At 35.5% G+C, this 20,847-nt stretch overlaps 1 protein-coding gene across 6 annotated transcripts in view; it reads right to left on the minus strand.

Annotated features, from left to right (window-relative positions):
* The window catches only part of pdgfc (platelet derived growth factor c), a 290,898-nt gene that overhangs the window by 268,875 nt on the left and 1,176 nt on the right, over positions 1–20,847 (minus strand). For 3 of the 6 annotated variants that reach the window (XM_087281831.1, XM_087281830.1, XM_087281828.1), the window contains exon 3: positions 5,487–5,648. The exons of the other annotated variants lie outside the window; for them this stretch is intronic. The gene's annotated coding sequence lies outside the window, so the exon portion shown is untranslated. The remainder of the gene's footprint in view (positions 1–5,486; positions 5,649–20,847) is intronic. 6 annotated transcript variants of the gene reach the window in all.

The following is a 20,847-nucleotide window of genomic DNA, read 5'->3' on the forward strand; positions in this document are numbered from 1 at the left end:
GCAGCAGCACAAAGACAGACAAAATGTTAATTTAAAACAAACAATATCTCAGAACCCAACTAAAGAAAGTGAACTTGAGGAAAGCAAACAAAACCTATATATGATATCACCAAAATGTTGCTGCACTTGATTCAATTGTGCATTTACCTTTGTTTTTTTTTTTTTTTGAGTTACAAATTGTTTGCTATTGCAACTTGCAAAAATGTTTTAAACCCCAAAACAGAAGACAAAAATCCACAAATGTCCAATTTTGTCCAATAAACCAAAAAGTAGGTTCAACATTTTGTTAGATAACAATTATAAAACAATTATTTATCAAAATGTACTTCTGGGCAAGAGCGTTGACTGGTTTAAAACTCACCGGCCACTTTATTAGGTACACCTTACTTGTACCGGGTTGGACCTTCAACCTTCGTGGCAGATTCAACAAGGTGCTGGAAATATTCCTAGAGATTTTGATCCATATTAACATGATAGCATAACGCAGATTTCTCGACTGCACATCCATGATGTGAATCTCCCGTTCCACCACTTCCCAAAGGTGCTCTACTGGATTGAGTTCTGGTGATTGTGGAGGCCATTTGAGTACAGTAAATGTTCAAGAAACCAGTCTGAGAAGATTCACATTTTTATGACATGGTGCGTTATCCTTCTGGAAGTAGCCATCAGAAGATGGTTACACTGTGCTCATAAATGGATGGACCATTACCAGGGCCGGATTAACCAATGGGCCTTATGGGCACAGGCCCAGGGGCCCCTGCGCACTAGGGGCCCCTGCGAGGGGGGAGAAAAAAAGACAATTTCGGAGTGTCTTTTTAGGCTAATTGCAAATAGCGCATCTAGTTGGACTAAGCTATTCAGGGTTTACGCCCATCGATGCCTGATTGATAGAGACAAGATGAGTAAAGAGCAGTGAAATAAAACATCCGCAGTGGCGCACCTTGTAAGGCACACGGAATCATCTTTTGACGCGATTACTCATAACATTGGTTCGAATCCACCATCAGTTGAACTCGTGCTACTTTTTTTTCTCCCCATTACATATCAGATTGGAAATATATTTATTTTTAACAGGAAAGAAACATTTTTTAAAAATAATGCAAATGTGATATAAAGTCACAAGTGTCTCGTGGGTATTTAATAATGTTTAGCCTTATTATAGGCGCCTGCCGCGCCTCCCTCTCTTCAAAAACTATATTGCTCAGACAACTGTATTTCCTCTGAGCAAAAAAAATCGCGATCACATAGTAATATTATTATTATATTTAAATTGCCTTTCTTTCGTTAACTAAACAGAATGCTGTCATTGGTCAAGCGCGGAAACGTCAGTTCTGTAATAACCCGCACTAAACTGAGCGGACTTTAGTGTAACGTTATATCTGTCATAGATCAAAAATGAGTGGACAAGTGAATTTAGCAAACGCGAGAAAAAGAGGAGAGGAGGCATCTTTATTGAGGCATTTTCCATACACACCATCTTTAAACAGACCCGTGATCAGGAGAATGAGGGTACAGAAGAAGATGTTAACTTTAAATGATGAGTAGCTAGCATTAACCAGGCGGAGGAGGCTAACGACAGCGCAGCGCGGACTGGATTCATCGTGTGAGAGACAGACAGAAAGGGAGAGAGAGAGGGAGAGAGAGAGAGAGAGAGAGGAGAGAAGAGGTATAGTGTGTGTGATTTCGGATACTTTTAGGTTTATAATCAAGTCTTCATCACAAGAAGAGTAGAGAAAATAGAGGGAGAGGAGGAGAGAGACAGTAAATTAGTGTTTGTATTATGAAAGACTCAGATTCATAGAACTCAGATTCATTGAACTGGATTGGAGAAGCATTGTGCGTTATATGCCATGGCAATAATATGCTTTATAAGTTTGTAAAAGCAATACAGTAAAATACCCTTAAAAAAAAAAAAAAAAAAAAAAAAAATATATATATATATATATATATATATATATATATATATATATATATAGTATTTTTATTTAATGCTTTGAAAATTAATTTAAATCTTTGCAGACTATAAATACATATGTACTATAATCATTTATTTAAATATGTGGGCAACAAATTATAGATTCATTTTATTTAAAAATTATTATATTATTCTTATTTTTTAAATTCAACTATTGGGGTGCGGCCAGGTAGGGGGCCTTACAAGATAATGTGCCCAGGGGCCCCTGAGTTCTTAATCCGGGCCTGACCATTACATCACCACCACCAGGATGGATCTACGCTTTCATGTTGTTGATGCCAGATTTGTACCCTACCATCTGAATGTCGCAGCAGAAATTGAGACTCATTAGACCAGGCAACTTTTTTTCCGGTCTTCTATTTTCCAATTTTGGTGAGTCTGTGCAAATTGTAGCCACAGGTTCTTGTTCTTCAGCTGCAGTAGCCCATCTGCCTCGAGGTTCGACAAGTTGTGCATTCAGAGATGCTCTTCTACATTGGTTTTAACGAGTGGTTATTTAAGTTACGCCTTTCTGTCAGCTCGAACTAGTCTGGCCAATTCAACAAGGCATTTGTGCCCACAGAAGTGCTGCTCACTGGATATTTTCACTTTTTCAGACCATTCTCTGCAAACGCTAGAGATGGTTATGTGTAAAAATCCCAGTAGACCTTTCTTCCCCATTCTGATGCTCAATTTAAACTGCAGTAGATCGTCTTGACCATGTCTACATGCCTATTTGCATTGAGTTAAAAAGCAGTTGGAAAGGTGTACCTAATAAAGTGGCCAGTGAGTGTATAAATACAATTTTAAAAAAGGCCTTTGAGTGGTGGCAAGTCATTGAATCATTAATTAAAACGATTCATTAATAATAGCTGCTTCGCTTACAAAATAATCATGTTTTTCAAGAAAACAACACTAAAGTGCTGTGAAATGCACTGCTCTGCCTTTAATATTTGTGATCTCATTTGCATGCTGATAATAGGAAAAATGGCACTCTTGCTTTGTTGTGGATTATAATATAAATAATAACGGTTTATTTATTAAATAAAGGTTACAATTTATTAAAGGAGAACTATTAAGCCCCATTTTACAAGATGTAAAAAAGTCTCTAATATCGCTTTAGTGTGAATGTGAAGTTTCAGCTAAAAAAATACCCCACAAATAATGTTTTATATCTGTCTGAAACTTTTAGGCTTTGATTCTAATTGTTTCATTTTGGTGACTAGCTTTAAATTCAAATGAGATTCTTTTCAAAACAGGGCAGAGCTTAAAATGCCTATGAGTCAGCATAGCAGCAGATTAAAAACATACAGTAATAGGACTAACATCCTATGCTAATGAGAGAGAGAGAGAGAGAGAGAGAGAGAGAGAGAGAGAGAGAGAGAGAGAGAGAGAGAGAGAGAGAGAGAGAAAGATCATCAATAATGGGCAGGGTCTTCCCACCCTGATTACATGTACAAAGGTAAAATGTCAATCAAAGTGTTTCTGTGGATGGTTTTCATCATGTGTGGTTATAAAAAAATACAATTAATAAATTTTTACCATTAGAAGTATGGAAGCATATGAGTAGCAAAAATAATTTTGAAATGTAATATGCAAAATGGCAATGCAATATGTTAAAGGGCAATATCTTCTTTATTATAATTTGCATTTTCCAAGACATATGTGCAATGATTAGTGCAAAATGAAAATTAAATTATATCATTTGCATTTCTCATTTGCTAACAGAGTTTTAGTATATACATTGTATCCACATTGTGATGCTTTATAAGTTGCAAAATTCAACTGATGTTTGTAACAAAGTTCATTTTGAAATGTAATACGCAAAGCAATATTGCGATGTGTTAAATTACAGTGTATTCCTGTATTTCAGTTAACATTTTCCAATCTGTAAACATCCCATGCTGTTATGCTGAAAATGCAATCCTGCGCTTCCTGTGAGTGTAAATGCATTTAGGGTAAGCAACATTAAAATGATCATTTTGCAACAATTTCTGCTTCTACGTTATACACATCAAATTAATTTTGTGTATTACATTTTCAGTTTAGTTTAGAAACTTATAAAGCATTACAATGTGAATTCAATGTATATATTAAATCTCTGTTGGCAAATAAGAAGTGCAAATGATACAATTTAATTTTCATTTTCCACCAATCATTGCACATGTGTCTTGGAAAATGCTGATTAAAATAAAGAAATACATTACCATTTAACATATTGTATTGTCATTTAGCATATTACATTAAAATTGAATTTTGCTTCCATATCAGATTGTTGCCACACAACTATGATTTTTGCATTATAGGTCCCCGTTAACTTGAATTATAAAAACACTCAAAATGCAATTAGGATATTATCTAACCCCAACTATAGTGGACAACAATCAACAGTTTGTCTGGGATGCTTCACAATGTCAATATAAAAGTTAAATTATTAGCAAAGTTACTTTATTTTTTCATCTTCATTCATTCATTCATTGTCTTGTCGGCTTAGTCCTTTTGTTAATCCGGGGTCGCCACTGCGGAATGACCCGCCAACTTATCCAGCAAGTTTGGATGCCCTTCCAGCTGCGACCCATCTCTGGGAAACATCCACACACACACACATTCACACACACACACACACACACACACTCATACACTACAGACAATTTAGCCTGCCCAATTCACCTGTACCACATGTCTTTGGACTGTGGGGGAAACTGGAGCACCCGGAGGAAACCCATGCGAAGGGAGGGAGAACATGCAAACTCCACACAGAAACACCAACTAAACCGAGGTTCGAACCAGCTACCCAGCGACCTTCTTGCTGTGAGGCGACAGCACTACCTACTGCGCCACTGCCTCGCCTATTTTTTTCATCTTGTCATGTTTAATTATTTTCATTCCTCTCTTACAACCTGTTCCATCACACCTGTGATGTTGACCAATAAGAGCATAGAAGCTCTTACACAGCTTCTAAACGCAACCTAACAAAAGAAGAACAATACTGGAGTTATGCAATGGATTGCTTTTTGGGGGCTTTTCTAACACCAAGACAGCAAGTACAAAAAGCACCACTTCATAGCTATTGTTTGTGCTCTAGTCAGCTATTTTCGCATTCTCGATGACATCATGCACAGTGTTAAAGAAGGCAACCAATGACTGCTCCAGAAACAATGTCAGCAAAGTTTCCGTCTGCACTGTGCTTCCCATAAACTCTGTACCTCAGGTGTGAATTTTTTTTTTTTATAAATCAGTCGTCCCCTATCAATAAATCTTGCACATATTTTGATCAACAGATGGTGTGCATAAAGTCTGGCAAGCGAGCAAGTACTTCCTGTATAAATATTAACACATTAGTTCAGTAAATAAAACAGAAACGTTACCACCTTGTGAAAAAAAACAAGTCAATGCATTGTTTTGTGTGTGAATGCTGCTTTTTTCCAAGTAACTGCAACTGGACGATTCTGTAGTTCCCATTTGAATGTGAGTGCAGAGTAGATCTATATTTTAATATCAAAATCGGATATTTAGTTCTAAACTACTTTACCCTGCCTCTGGCCTTTGTATCCTTCATGGCTTTGACCCTCTACCCTCTTCTGCCTCTGCTTGGGCCAGTTTAAAGACATCCAGCATTGTTGAGTTCCTCTACTGTTAAATCTCTAGAGTTCTGTTCCTCTTCTACTCTCTCTACTCCCACACACGGCCCTGTCTGTGCTCTCGATCTTAGATGGTCTGTACAATCATTGCGGCCATTACATGCTCAGCTGGGCAAGGATCGCCTGTGGCGAACTGAGCAGGGAGCCAAACATGGAGACCCAGGAGCTCTCGGTTGTGCTTGTTTGTGTATTTGTGTTTTTATTGATAACTCATTTTTTCAACTTTTGAATCATGAATCACTTAATAAACACAAATTGCAAGTCCAAATTGTAGGGGAGGCAAACAAATGTGTATTAGTAGATATGAAAGAACTATTATATCTTAAAGACTATTAAAACAAAATTGTATTGTTTTAGATACTGATAAATGACAACACATGATATCCGGATGTAAACAACTGTACATAAAATAGGAAAAGCAAAAATAATAATATTTATTAAACATAGTTGTGATAAACTCAATATATTTATGAATAAATGCCAAGTAGTCAGGAATAATGTACAATGTGCCATTGAATTATCAGAAAACAATATTATTTTCAACACCTCAAGACATTATTCAAAAACTCTATTCCAAATGACTGACATTAAAATGTTCTTTTTTGTTTAGGACAGGTTCCCATTGCTAACTGTGAATGTCATTTTAGGTTTAATAACACTGCTTATGATATATGGTCTGTGAATGCATTTAATAATGTTGTAATAGCAGAGAAAGAGATTAAGCATGTGTGAATTACATGTGTCAGAACAGCTCTCAACAGTGATTGGCTGCAGCACATTATAGCCAAATTATTTTACCTTAAAATAAGTGTCATGATTGTGAAGTGATCTCATTAGTACAAAATGTAGCTTTGAGTTGTTTTGCTTTCTTCTAGACCAAAACGAAAGTTAATTGTAACTGCTACTAGACTGGGAATTTCATAAGCCATGGCAGAATGCCTTGTGCATTGAATGGCAGCTTAAAGGTCCAGTGAAGGGCTTTGAAACATGCATTTTTATTCTATGTTTGATGTAATCTCAACCGAAACACAATGACAGAGTGGGGCATGGCGTAGCTCCTCCCCTTTAAAAAAAACAGCCAATAGTGTTTTGTTTCATCACAGCTGTGCCAGTCAGAGTGGTTAAGCTCAAGTGCATCAAATGAAAACAAATGAGAAGCGTCTTAAAGGGGGCGGGGCATGTCAGATATACTTTGATTGGTTATGATGTGATGAGAAACTGTAGTGTGACTACTTTTTAAAATCGTACATGTTCATACATCTGAACTTGTACAAATTCATACGAATTAGCCACTAAACTGACAAAACCATCTTCTCATAAGATCAGGCTGTTTTAATCCTATTATTTGATAAAACTTTACTGCTCAGTATGGGTTGTAAACTACGGTGGCCGAGAAAGCCTAATGTGTTGCAATTTAAGAAAGCACATGCAATTACAAAAAAACACCAGCAAATAAAGAAACAATCTTCATCAATTTGACAGCACCCAACTTCCAAACTGGTCAGAACACAAACAATTGAAGAAACGCACAGCAAATTTGTCACAACACAAACAACTGAAGAAACGCGCTGCAAATTGGTCACAACACTTGCAAATATTCACGTAACACAACAGAAACGTTTAAAGGGGAACCAAAACCAAGGCGCACCCTGCAGATGTGTTATGCTGTGACTGTGGCTCAGTGAAGTGATTCGTGGTCTTTGAAAGGTGAGCTGTTTTTCGTTGATTTTTATATCCTGATTACACGACATAATAACATATCCATATCTCAGCAGGGTGCGTCATGGTTTTGGGTCCCCTTGAAACATATCCGTTGTGTTACGTGGAAATTTGCAAGTGTTGGGACCAATTTGCTGTGCGTTTCTTCAGTTGTTTGTGTTGTGACCAATTTGTACCACGCGTGCTGTTAAATTGATCAAGATCGTTTCTTAATTTGTTTTTTGTAATTACAAGTGCTTTCTTAAATTGCAGCTCTCTCGGCCACTGTAGTAAACTGTAAGAATCATTAAAATAACTGAAATCATGCGACTGTAACAAGTTAAATTTGCCTGGAACTATAACTGTGTGCTTCCTTAAAAATTACTTCATACAAAGGAATTACATTAACATTTGAGGCAATGGTCTTAGTATTACTTTTTAAAATCACCCACTTATTTTCCATAAGAGAATAAAAGTTTAAGCTTCTCTCAGGAATCAAACACGTATACACAAACACAGATTGCAGCTGCACGGCTAAGCATTGCTATGAATATCAAGTCCTTGGGCAACATGCTCAAATTTGTGTCTGAGCGAGGGACTGACAAAAAATACTACAGATGTGTTTTATTTCACCTTGTCATGACCCTGATGATCAGAGATGGCTTCTCTTGCTCCAGGATAATTTATATGCAACATGTGTCTGTCATAATTAAAAGCAAAGAGAGACTGCTGCATTCCCCTCTCCTGTGGGAAGAGCTGGTATTAACCAAAGAGCAGACCCCTTAAATGCAGCCTCCCTAAATATTGGGTTTAGTTGTCGACCAATATAAATGTCTTTCAGTATTTAATTCTGAAGTAATTACGCCATTTCTGAGCATGTGTTTAGGCTTGTCTTTCTTTCAAAAGACTCTGGAAGGACATAAATAATGAACAAGGATACATATGACAAAAATAGAGTGCCAGCTTTACATCCATCATTTACAACTTTTTTTTTTTTTTTTGTTAAATGCAATATGGCATTTGGCTTACCAAAGGTTATAGCCTGATATTGTCAAAGCTATACATACAATGATTACATACCAAAAGTCACAAAAGTATAACAAGAATACAATGAGAAAAGCTCGACACAAGTTTTGCCATGTGTCTAATTCTCAGGGGACATGCAGCAAAATTCTTTCTCAGCAGCATGAAAGCATGTTGTTCTGCCTTCATTTACTTATAAATTATGAATTTACCTCATAACGCTGCCCATTCTCTCAGTGCTAAAACACTTCTGAAATGTTCTCTGTGTTTTTATATTAAAGGAGACATTTTAAAAGGCTCTTCTCATGAAACACAAATAGCTCAGGTTTCTGTTTAAATAGTTTTTTTTTTTCATTTTTGGGTTAATTTCTTTGCTTTGAACCAAATGATTAAACAAAAAGGTAATAAAATGGTTTTACAAACAATCTACACTAAGATGTAGATGCAGTGTGATTTTTTATGTTTTTTTTATTTTCAGCTTGCAGGATGTATATTTGTGCATATGTATGTGTTGCTTTTCTTTTCTTTTTTTTTTGCATTCATGTTCATTAATAGGTAATAAGATGTGTTAAAATAATGACACAGCAGCCAGCACACAACACCTATAACGAGGATAAAGGTTTAAGTTTTGCTGAAATGAACAATTCCCCTCAGACTTTTATGACTCTCCTGTGAATCCAAAAGGCCATTTTTAAAAGTATGAAAAGCTAAATACCCCAGGGCACAATATGTAACTCGTATTAGTGTACTGGACCAAATATAATTTGGATCTAGAGATATTCAGCAGAGCTTTGTTGGCTTGGCCTGATAATGTGGAGACAATGTGATTAAGGTAAAAAAAAAAAAAAGAAAGGAACAAACAAATAGAAATTCCACAGCATACAGAAAAATAAGTTAACAATAACTTGACAATGATTTATTTAAGGACATGTTATCTTACAATTGAAAAATTATATAATAAAAATTATATAATAAATTCTTATAAAACTCAACTATCTTTTTGATGAGATAATGGCCCTTAGGGGTACACACAATAAAAAGCAACATACTTTTTGTTCTAAATTTACATTAAAAAAACTTTTTTTATTGCAAAATGGGTAAGTCAGGTTCCCTCCATATCTTCCAAAAAGCTTTGATAAACTGATAAGCTTTCATTATCTGTTCTTCTATCCCATTCCTACAATTTCTATTGCTGCTCTTCCTCCCTCCACTCCACCTCTTCTTAGTCTTATCTTATTTCTCCTGTATCGTGATTTGTTTGGACTTATTTTTCACAGACAAACCCATTCACCCATTAAAGTTCAAGTTAGTTGTAGTTAGTTGCAGCAGACATCAACATGTTCCCTTTTGAAACCAAGAATTCTATTATTTTTTAGCATTTCTATACATCATAATTTTTAACCAAAACTGGAAATCTTTCAATATACTTTGCTGATTAATTCACACAACCATTGCATTTTGGGGAACCTGAAAACAAACTGACTTCAGTCTATAGGCATTACGATACCTGACAACAAAAAATGGAAAACTACAGAAATGTGTCCCTCTTCAGACACCACATACATAGGTCAATTTAATCGCCATGGAATGATGTAAACCATCGAAATTCAAAAAATTCCTTAAAATATATCTTTCATTGAAATTATTTCAGATGAAAGATGCTTCATGGTCCAGGGCTGTTTCTCAATTCCAAGAACGCAGAGAACAGACTTGTTCTCTTGGAGATTGGTCTTGCCAAGTTACCCTGGAAGAACGAACTCAGGGAAACCACGAAGAAGAACAGAGAACACGTTCTGTGAGAAATGAGATGCTGCGTTCTTCCAGATGGTTACATGACTTTCAAGCATTTTTAACAAAAAAAATTTTCTGCTAAACAGCTGAAGATACTGTTGTCCTAAAAAAACAAAACAAAAAACACATATACACACAAATAGCAGAAAATGTTGGCTGTTTTAAAACCTTTACTTTTCCAAACCGTGGTATAGCTTGAACACAGTTATCATCCCATGCCTAGTCTGCATTGATGCATCCTCGAGAACACATCCGGGAACTTTCACGCATCCTCTGTTCTTGAGTTTTGGAACTGAACTTGGGCAGTTGATAATGACATTACATGAGAACACAAGGATGCAAGATTGCTGAAGAACACATATTGAGAAACAACCTAGATTACACAGAATTCATTTTGCAATGATGATCAGATTATTTCGGCAATCCTGAAATTCGATGAATGCTGCCTCTGATTTGGGTCTTTTGGCAGACTTGTGCATTTCTTTACAGAATTAAATGATCATCTACTTGTCTAGTGTGTGTAATACAGGATTTTTAAGAGTGTTTTTGCTGTCTAAATATACCCAGCCTTGCAACCTTACTTAAAATCGATGGAGAAAAACTGCAAATGACATCCATCATATTTTAGAACCGCAATATGACATTTCACTTTAAAAATGGTTTTCACTGGAAACCTCTTTGGACATCTGATTTTGAGTGGAACTCCCACTGTGATGCAGTGATAAGCTCAATTTTATCTACAATTTTGTTAAACTTCTTTGCCATTTGGCACCCGGTGATTCAGTCAAATCGATCTGCCCACACAAACATATTTATATGTGGTTCGATGTGTGATTCCCACCATCAGAGCTCCACCGGCTCATATCCAGAGACTAGACTGAACTGTGGTTGTTGAGGCATAATGTCTCTGAGGAGGCTACTTTACATTCTGCTGCTCAGATAAATCTTGGTCACCATAGGGCAGACTCTCTCAGCTGAAACACAAGCATTTTTCCAATGGGTCTTTGGGTCTAATTAAATGCTAAAAGCATTGGGAGGCTTTAGAAAAGTTGAGTGACTATACGGTATCTGTGGAAAATGTATTTTTAACTGTTAATAACAGAACGCACCCTGCACCAAGGGTGGCAAATTAATTTGAGTGTGAAAATATAAATTTTGTAGACTAAGAGCAATATTTGGTCATTATTATGCAAATAAGCAAACTTAAATTTAAGCCTTTGTCGAGTTATTGCACTTGGTAACTGCAAGAATATATTTACAATGAGGTTTATTCTCAGAGTGAGTTTACACTCTCAACAAAGGGTTCTATATTACCTCCACCCCTGCTCTAACCAACTGTACACATTCAATCCTATTGCCTTTAATTAACAAGACTCTCATTACTTAATTGAGCATAGTGGCCAATGTGGAGGTAATTTCAAAGTAATGGGGTACATGGCATTTTCTGACATTTAAAACAAATACTTATGTGCAACCACTTACTAAAACGTGCTGAAATAGCATTACAGATACAGCAGGCATCTATCTTCCGCAAAAATGAGGTCTTAATAACCTCATTCACAAACCAATAGCCAAGAATACTTAGCATTGTGTAAGCATTACCTCTAGAATAAACTGGTTCCCACTATACACATTAGATAGAATCCCATGAGGGGTAATAAAGCATTGCATTCCTGGTCTGGATATCTTGTGCTTCAGTGTGTATGGCAGGTGGTTTTAGTAACGTTACATACATCACCTACAGACATTCATTAGGCTATGGCTATAAAACAGACCTTTCATTATACTGCCACTTGCTGCATGAAATTACCTTTAGAGATCTCCAATTACAGCATGCACAAAAATTATTGTGCAATGTTTTTATATGTAATAACTGACTCCATGATGGTTAAGATCCATTTATAAAAAGCTGGTAGGATGCAGACACAGTATAGTTCTAAAATGAGTTTCAAAGAATAGAGGACTTCATTATAACTACAACAAGAAATGCACAGAGCAACTATACTGTAGTAAATACTTTTTTTTTCTCCAACTGCTGAACAATAAAAATATTGACAGCCACTTGTTAAAATCCATTTTGCTTTAAAGAGCTAGGCAAACGACAAAACTGAAGAAAGTGCTAAAAAATAAATAAAAAGAATGATCATGCATTGATGTGGACAGCAACAGTTATCATTAAAGCTATATTTAAAATTATATCATTCTCTGAGTGAATGATTTACATACACAACAATACACTGATCCAGACTGAGAGTAACATCAGGTACTATCTATTCTAAATGCCAAGGACGTACATTAAAAATTCATTTTGGTATTTTCATCTTTACCATTTAAAAATCTGCCAAATTACACCACTTGATAAAATGCATAAGTTCTTAATGTTCGTTTTTAGATAGACTAATTAATGAATAAAACTGTTTGTTCATGATAGACTACTCCAGCTGCTTTGAGTGTCTGATGAGGTCACAGATGGGCTGACTTTTCAGTGAGCTCATCGCTGAGCTAATGAGTCCAATATAATGAGAGCAACTAATGACTCAACAAATCAGAATTCCTGAAACCAATGCAAATCAAAGTAGGCAAAATGATTTAATGAAATGATGGGAATACAATATTTATTTTGTTGTCTTCATTAATAATTACTATTGGCGAATGGATATAAATTGCTGTGACTTGACATTACTAACTGAACTACGGTTTTGTTAAACATTATCTTTTTGTTTGAGTAGAAATTGAGGAAGATTTTTTCAAATCTGAAATGTGATCATTGGTGATTTATTAAAGCAAGTCCAGGGCTATTAACAATTACAGCAACAAAAAAAAACATATAAAAGAGAAAATAAAATAAAGGGTGAGTGAAACTGTCTGAAACATTTAAGTGAACTATCCCTTTAGTATTACATATTGTAACACAACAGTGCTGGACAATGGGATCCATGTGCAGTTTATTTATAAGATTAGTCAGCCAGGCAATGGTTAAAAAAGGGATAAACAGACAAATACAGATAATCCAGAATCATGGTTAATAAGACCAAGCGGTCGGTATAGGGTCGGTACTGCTGCACCGAAGCACGATCCAAACCTCCCAAAAGCTAATTTGAAACACACAGGTCACGTGACTTAAGCAATTCAAAGCATCGTCAACTCGGAAGCGTTTCGAGACTTGGCGAATTTGTGTTTGACTGACAGGGTCAGAAAAAACTCAAGTAACCTAATGAACCATGTGTGTGCACAGTGTTGCAAATGGCCTGAGTTTGAATCCCCACTTGTAGGTATTTTGAAATCATGACTTGATTTATTTTAATAATGTTACTTAACCAAACAAGAAGTATTTAATTACAAAATGTTCATTCAGATGTCAGACAAATGTTAAGACATAACACGTTAAAGAAACAGAGCATTTAAAAACTAACATTTATAGCTGCATGACAATGGACTCAAATCCATTATTTCAGCATGATAGTCTGGAACTCTCACCACTCCACTAAATTACACAAAGCCTCAACTCTATAATGTAGGGTTTAGTACCTCAATTTGCTTAACTGTTTCTTTGCTGAAGCTAGAGGAATACATAAAAATGACCTGTAGGCCTCACTGTAGAAACAGGTTTCGAAATGTTTAGAAGCTTCGACACATTTGCTTCAACTGTTTCAGTGTTTCATGAGGCCTTGCTTTGCCTACCACTATAGACAGACAGGCAACAGTCAAAACAGTGGTAAACAAAAAATCCAGAATTGTGGTCAATAAACAGGCAGGATAAACAATAAAACAAAACAAATCAAAACATGGCAAGACAAAGCATGGGAAACTACATCGTAATGTCACAGTTTTAACAGATAACAAGACTCTGTGCGTTTGTGTGCTGTCTACAGTATATGGTCCATGTAATCGGTCCTTGAGCAGCTCCCAGCTATATATGTGTGTAATCAGGATTTGTAGTTCTTTTGGTGGCAGATTTGTAGTTCTCCAGCGATCTGTATGGACTAGATGTCTGGTGATTGTGTAACAAAAGTCAATTTAATAAGATCATATGCATCCAGGACAGGCCTGTAGCCAGCCTGGTAAAAGGAATGGTAGACCTTTTTGCAGTTATTTACTTCATGTTCTATTTAATTATGAGGTTTAAATACTGCATTCATTGACATTTAAGCACTATTTTTAGCTGGATTAGCTTGTTGGATGGTCATCATAACCACACTGCTTGATGTACTAAAATATTTCCTAAATATTTAGAATAAAGAAATATGAAGAAAAAAAATAGTTATTTTTAAAATACAAATGTATTACAACAATTTTATTTTCACAATTTATGATGGTATAGCAGTCAAAATAGAACAAATGAGCTCATTTATGGAACAAATTATGAGCCTTTGTCAGTGGGTGGTGGGTCTTTCAAACCATCCGAACCCCCTCTGGCTACAGGCCTGCATGATTTATGATAATCGCTTAACATATAAACCCTAATGTAAGGGGCTGTACAAAAAGTCAGGTGATGCCAAAATGTGGGGCTCAATAGATTAGGTTTGTGTCTTTCTAGTTATATGAAGAGTTCAGATGCAAAACTGCTGAACTTACACATGGAGCCTGGAAAAAAAGTTCTCATTTTAGAAGAACATTTTATACTGTGCTTATGTGTTTTTGCATCTGAGCTCTTTACATATTATTAAATATATTCTACTTATGCCTCATTTTATGCAAGTTATCTGGCTTTCAAACAAAGCATATTTCAACAATGATAGTAATTTATGATACAAATAAGCAATAACCATAAAATAATTTCAATACTAACAAAAGTCATAAAAAGTAAAACCTCAACCTCAAGCAATGGTGTGCAGTAAGGTTTGGTCCTGTTCCTTTGAATCAGCAATGTGTCATTTACTGCAGTGATTTAAATAAATGAATGCTCGGGTTGTCATACAAGATTTTAGATTTCTCTGAATGCAAACGACCCTGCACGAAGCTATTAATAAAACCGTAAGCTGTTGTTATGGCGACAGTACACTGCTATGAACATCAAAGGAGTTAAAATTCACATAGGACTCAATATGCATAACAGGAATGAGTCTAGTGACTGCGAATACGATCAGTGGTGAAGCTCTGCAATTAACTGATAATCTAGAGACAATCTAGTTCAAGAGAGACCAGTCCTGCAGTTGAACACAAGGGATTATCAAATACTGATAACAGCAAAAACAACAGTATTTAATTCTACATTTCATACAACAAAAGATTTGCTCTGATTATATTTGCCCATGCAGGGACTAGACTATCTTTTATCTATTAGAGTCCATTCTACAAAATGAATGTTGTCCTGTGGCACATTCTGTAAGATCACTATTAATAGGAGTGCACAGAGATAAAAATGGCTTTTAATTATGGGAGAGATAAATAAATTTGGATTATGGCCCTGAAGGACAAGATGAAACACAAAGACAAGGGGAAAACACATCTAGGGTCTCTTTGTGGTAAGGTATGCCACAGCTAAAAAGCCTTCCATACAAATCCTTCTTTATGACTTTTGAAAAAATTAAAATATCACAAAGCCTTTTGCAACAAAACAAATGTAAGATTACATTGCATCTGTGGCTTCAACTCTCTGTACAGTATCCTATTCGGTATGCAGTATCCGGGGTGGCTCGGGATGTAATTTATTTGACAAGGCCAGTTCTAACTCACATGCAGAATATTGTAGGCATCTGGCAGGAGCTCCTCAGAGGGTCATTAAACAGGTTTAATTGAATTTCTGTCACCACTTTTGACAAGACCAAAGAGCAACGGGAATTGCATATTTATTTCGGTCATTGAATGGAGACCTTACAAATATCCAACAACCACATCTCAGGTTTTTTATTCACTTAAAACTAGAGAAATTGACAAATGTCAGCGTATAGTTCACCCAAAACTAAAAAATATGTCATGATTTATTCACACTTCACTCGTTTCTTTTTTTTCTGTTTAAAACTAAATAAGTTATTCTAAGGAAAAAAGAAGGGAAAAAATCAGTAACCATTGACTTCCATTGTATTTGTTTTTTTAAAGCGGTTTCAAGGTTTACTGTGGTTTGTAAAAGTTAAGGTTTTAAAACCTCTAACATTTTCAGTTATACCGTTTCTACGTATGAGTTTTTTATTTACCAATATTTTATTTACTTTTTAGAGCAACAGTAACTCCAGCAAAAAAGGACCCTCTGCAATAAGAGTTACTGATCAGCCCATGATTTAGCAAATATCTGGGAAAAAGAGAAAAAAAAAAACTCTAATAAACCAACATCCAAGCATGATATAGAGCAGAACAGTGTAGTGGATTACTTTATTTACAGAGAAAAGTACGATACCCAAAGAAGCTTTTACAAGTTGTAAAGAAATCTGTGTTTTTGAAACTAACGAAGACAACAGAAGTCAATGAGATATTTTAATAATTTGACCTGACAAATAATTTACTGTTCCAAAATTTTAAAATAAATAATATTGTGTTCAATGGGAGGGAAAGTAGTTGTTTTTTACTCAGACATTTAAAAAGAACTTATTTTAGAGCAGTAATCCGTGATATTTCCATTTAAGGTAATCATACTATCAGATTAGTCCTATACTGGCCCATGTCGAGTTTATAACATTCTTTAAAATATTTTATTTTCTGCTTAACAGAAATAAAAGTAACTCATGGTACTTTTGTTGCTATTTTGGGTTTTTTCATCTATTGTTTTTTTTCCAGTCTTATCAGGTAATAATCCAAAGTAATTCAAAATTTAATTTTGTGAGTCGTTCTTTTTAAGAGATTGCCACGGCTCCACATCCAACACTATCTATGAAAGATAGACTGTTAATGGCGACTAGCACCGCCAGTAATTTGGAGCCATAGTATCGCGATACTACCATAGTACCGGTAAACAGTGCAACCTTACTATGTATAAATATTAGGTGAACGTGCCTTGTTTGGCTTATCATTATGATTAAAAAATGTATTTTTGTTTTACTTTGAACCTAAAAAAAATTGAGAGTTAGAACAAGCTTAAAATGTATGAAAGTCATTATGAAATATCAAGCCATGTACTGTTTATAATTAATAATTATCCAAGAAAAACATTTGCCAAAATTAACTTTAAGTAGTTTTAACTTGAACGACAAAAAGAAAAGACACAGTGTTCAAAATGCAGACAAAGTTATTTGAATAATTACTGGCTGACAGATGTTAATGGAGCATGGCCATGGTTAATGAGATGAACTACACCTGTTAAGTGACCTGTGAGAACATGAAGAGAACTGATTCATATATTGACAAAAATTCACAGCAGTCACTGTAAAAATACGCAGCTACTTCTCAAAGAAACAAAAGGCCTTTCGATAATTTGTTTGCAGACTCCACTTGATAAACTGCAACAATTTAGATATTTGAAAGCAAATCAAAAACTGATATTAAAATTCTGTCATCATTTATTCCCACTGATGTCATTTTAAATGGGGGTCTTTAAATCCAGCCTCTCCTCTCTGTAAAAAAAGCTGACAGTCAAGTGCAAGAAGTGTCTAATAATCCACTTTTTTTTTTTTTTTTTGGTTAAAGAAGTGTATTTTCCATTTATTTAAAGAGCAGATTTTCTATTTGAAATTTGCAGTGTGACACCAGCGTTTGTGAAATTAAGTGTGTGTGTGTGTGTGTGTCAGCGTGAGACATATGTGGACTTGTCTTTATATGTCTGAGAAAATCAAATAAACAGCTTAATTATCAGAACATAGTAAACATATAAGTGTATTTATGCACACACACACAAGTTGCTGTTTTACACCATAGAACTCCATATTAAAGCCAGAAACTTTTGTGCACAGGCCTATCAAAAGAATTAATGTGGTGGCATGGCTTTGCAATCAAAATGTCAATATAACGGACATCTATGGGGCAAAAATAGTCATGAACATTACAAAAGGGTAGTAAATTTGAACAGTACAAAAAGGTAAAACGTGTCAAAAAAATAATCATCAGTAGTGAAAAGAGTCCTGAAAAATCATACTTAAGTAAAAGCACCATTTGTAGCGGCCCGCTGGCATCAAAGAAGGAGGCAGAGAGTTTTCACTGATGCTTGCACCGTGATTTATTTGACCAAAAGCCATAAACCTTTGAGACTGTATGAAACACTGCATATGCTTCACTCAAGAAATGAGTTCTTGTCACCGTGTTGCCCATTGCACCATTAAACTACCAAAACCAAAAAAAAAAAAAAAAAAACGGTGTAAACAATCATGAGAACATGAAGCACAATTTACACACACTCACAATACAAACCACACACATGGAGCACAACATCCACAAGAACGCAAAGAAAAGTTCAATAAAGAACATCAAAAGCACCAACACAAACAAACACAAAGCAAACATACCTCATTCCGCTTTGCTATAAACGGGGAAACTAAATAACCTTTATCTTTCTTATAGCTAGAATCTGCTGTTCATAGCTGTGTCTCGAGCATGAGGTAACGCAAGATAACCTGTTACACACTTGCCAACGCTGACTATGAGGCTCAGAATGAAAAACTACTAAGCCCAAAATTACTAAGCAACTTATGTTGCCCTACGGATGTGGCTTAAAGATAGGGAGGGTGGTGTCATTACTCCATAACTTGACTACAAATGTAGAGCAAGTAGAGTAAAAGTGTCTATTGTGAATATTACTCAAAGTATGAGTGAAAATGAGACCTTTCAAAAGCACTCAAAAATAGTATTACGCTGTGAAAAGCTGATGCATTTACATGTAATTTGTGGATGTGTATAAATGTAACATTCTGCAGTGCATTTAGTTATTGCCCAGCAGGCACACAACGTCATAAAACGTTAATATTAGGTTAGATTTAGGTCGTGAAAAGAGGTGACCAAAATTCAATGTCTAGTCAGCGTCTGAGGACAATATATTTTTAATGTGCAATAAAGGCGTTGATATTTGGTTGATTTTAGGTTGTGTTAGAAACTGACCAAAATCCATCGTTGAACCAACATCTTAAACCAACGTCATATTGATGTCAAATACCGACATTTAGTCATCAGGTATGACAAACAAAATACAACATCTGATAGACTTCATAGTGGTAACGTCAACGTCAAGCTTTAACATTGATTTTTGGTTGGCCATTGGACATTGATGTCGGCCTGGCGTTGGGTTCTGACGTCAACCCAATTTTTATTTCCAAACAAAATGCAACATCCCCACAAAGTTGGGGTACAACGTTAATATGACATCAAGTCGATGGCCTGTGCCAATAGGGTGTTTAAGGCCATTTCAGTCATCATACAGTAAACATCCGTCATCTTCTCATCAGTGACATGCATCTAAACAGTCTCTGGGTCAATGCGTGTAAAGATTTTGGACATCTTGCTGTACACTTTTAATGCCTCCAAACAATTACTGTAGCTGAAATTATAAAGCGCACATGTCTTGAGGTAATTTATTATGTTGCGATTTGCCTTCTATTTGCGATTTGATTGGACAGGAATCACAGGACTGATTTTTCTAATCCCCACAGATAAGGAAAAAATAAAGTAGAACTAGTGACTGCAGGTTTAAGGAAAGTAGAAGTAAAAGTACCGATAATGCACTAAAAATGTACTCAAGGGAAAGTAAAATTTCTAATTTTTTTTAACTGCTAAGTGAATTACAATTCCAGAGAAAAACTTCTTAATTACAGTCAGTTGAGTACTTGTAATTTGTTACTTTACACCACTGATGATTTATACACGCAAAGTTTCCAAACACCACAACACCAATACTCTCTCTGATTGTGGCAAAATGTCATTCAGTCAAATAAACCATCAACATTTAGCCATTAGTTGTGTGGCAAAGTACAGATTTACAATCATAAATAATTAGTATTGTTAGTATTATTTGTGCTATAACCGATTGTTCAACTGAACTACATTTTACTGGGTAGTACTCCTGGTTAAAAACATTATGATGATCAATATTTCTGCAATAAAACAGAATAACAATAAACAGGACACATTCTAACGTACAGAAAACAAATGCATCAATTCCCCTAATTTTCCTTGTTTTAAAATGTAATCAAAAAGCTTATTTTTCGACGTGTATTACTAGTCCCCAATCCCTCCCCTCAGAATATAAAGTCGCTCAATACTAAACAGTACTGTGAAAGCTATCAGACATAAGTATGTGCTGCTATGATGATGCACAATGATTCATCACCGGGATAATGAAGCAACCTGATGAAAACTACTTCGCTCTGCCTCATTTGTGTGATGAGAGCAAAAGAACATCTCCTGTGCCAGTCACACTGTCACTACCTGTTTGTCTTTCAGTTCTGAAATTAGGCTACAAAGTCTAGGCTGATCACAGTCATTTCATTTAGTCGATTTTACTTAGCTTATTGTCATTTACAGGTGTCTGACACAAACACGCATACACGCGCACACACACACAAAAACAAAACAACAACTCCTTGTGCTACGTGTACTTGTTTTTTTTTTAATGTGTCATTTTCTCTTGACTTTGTGAGAATCAATATGAATATGAGTTCAAGTAGCACAGATAAGCCACACACTTTATTATTTTAGACATTCTATTGATTTCCCTAAATTAAAACAAATTGGGAGTTTATGACAGCAAGTACTGAAGCCATTTCAAAATGGTGAACTTTGTGGAAAAATATAAATTTTTAGACAAAGATTAAGCTGAAATCTGCTGCTCATTTACTTCATTTTTCACTTGCATGATATCTGAATCCCCGAATTGCCTTAAATGCT

This window comes from Danio rerio, chromosome 14 (assembly GCF_052040795.2).
Source record: "Danio rerio strain M-AB ecotype USA chromosome 14, GRCz13ab, whole genome shotgun sequence".
Lineage (NCBI taxonomy): Eukaryota > Metazoa > Chordata > Actinopteri > Cypriniformes > Danionidae > Danio > Danio rerio.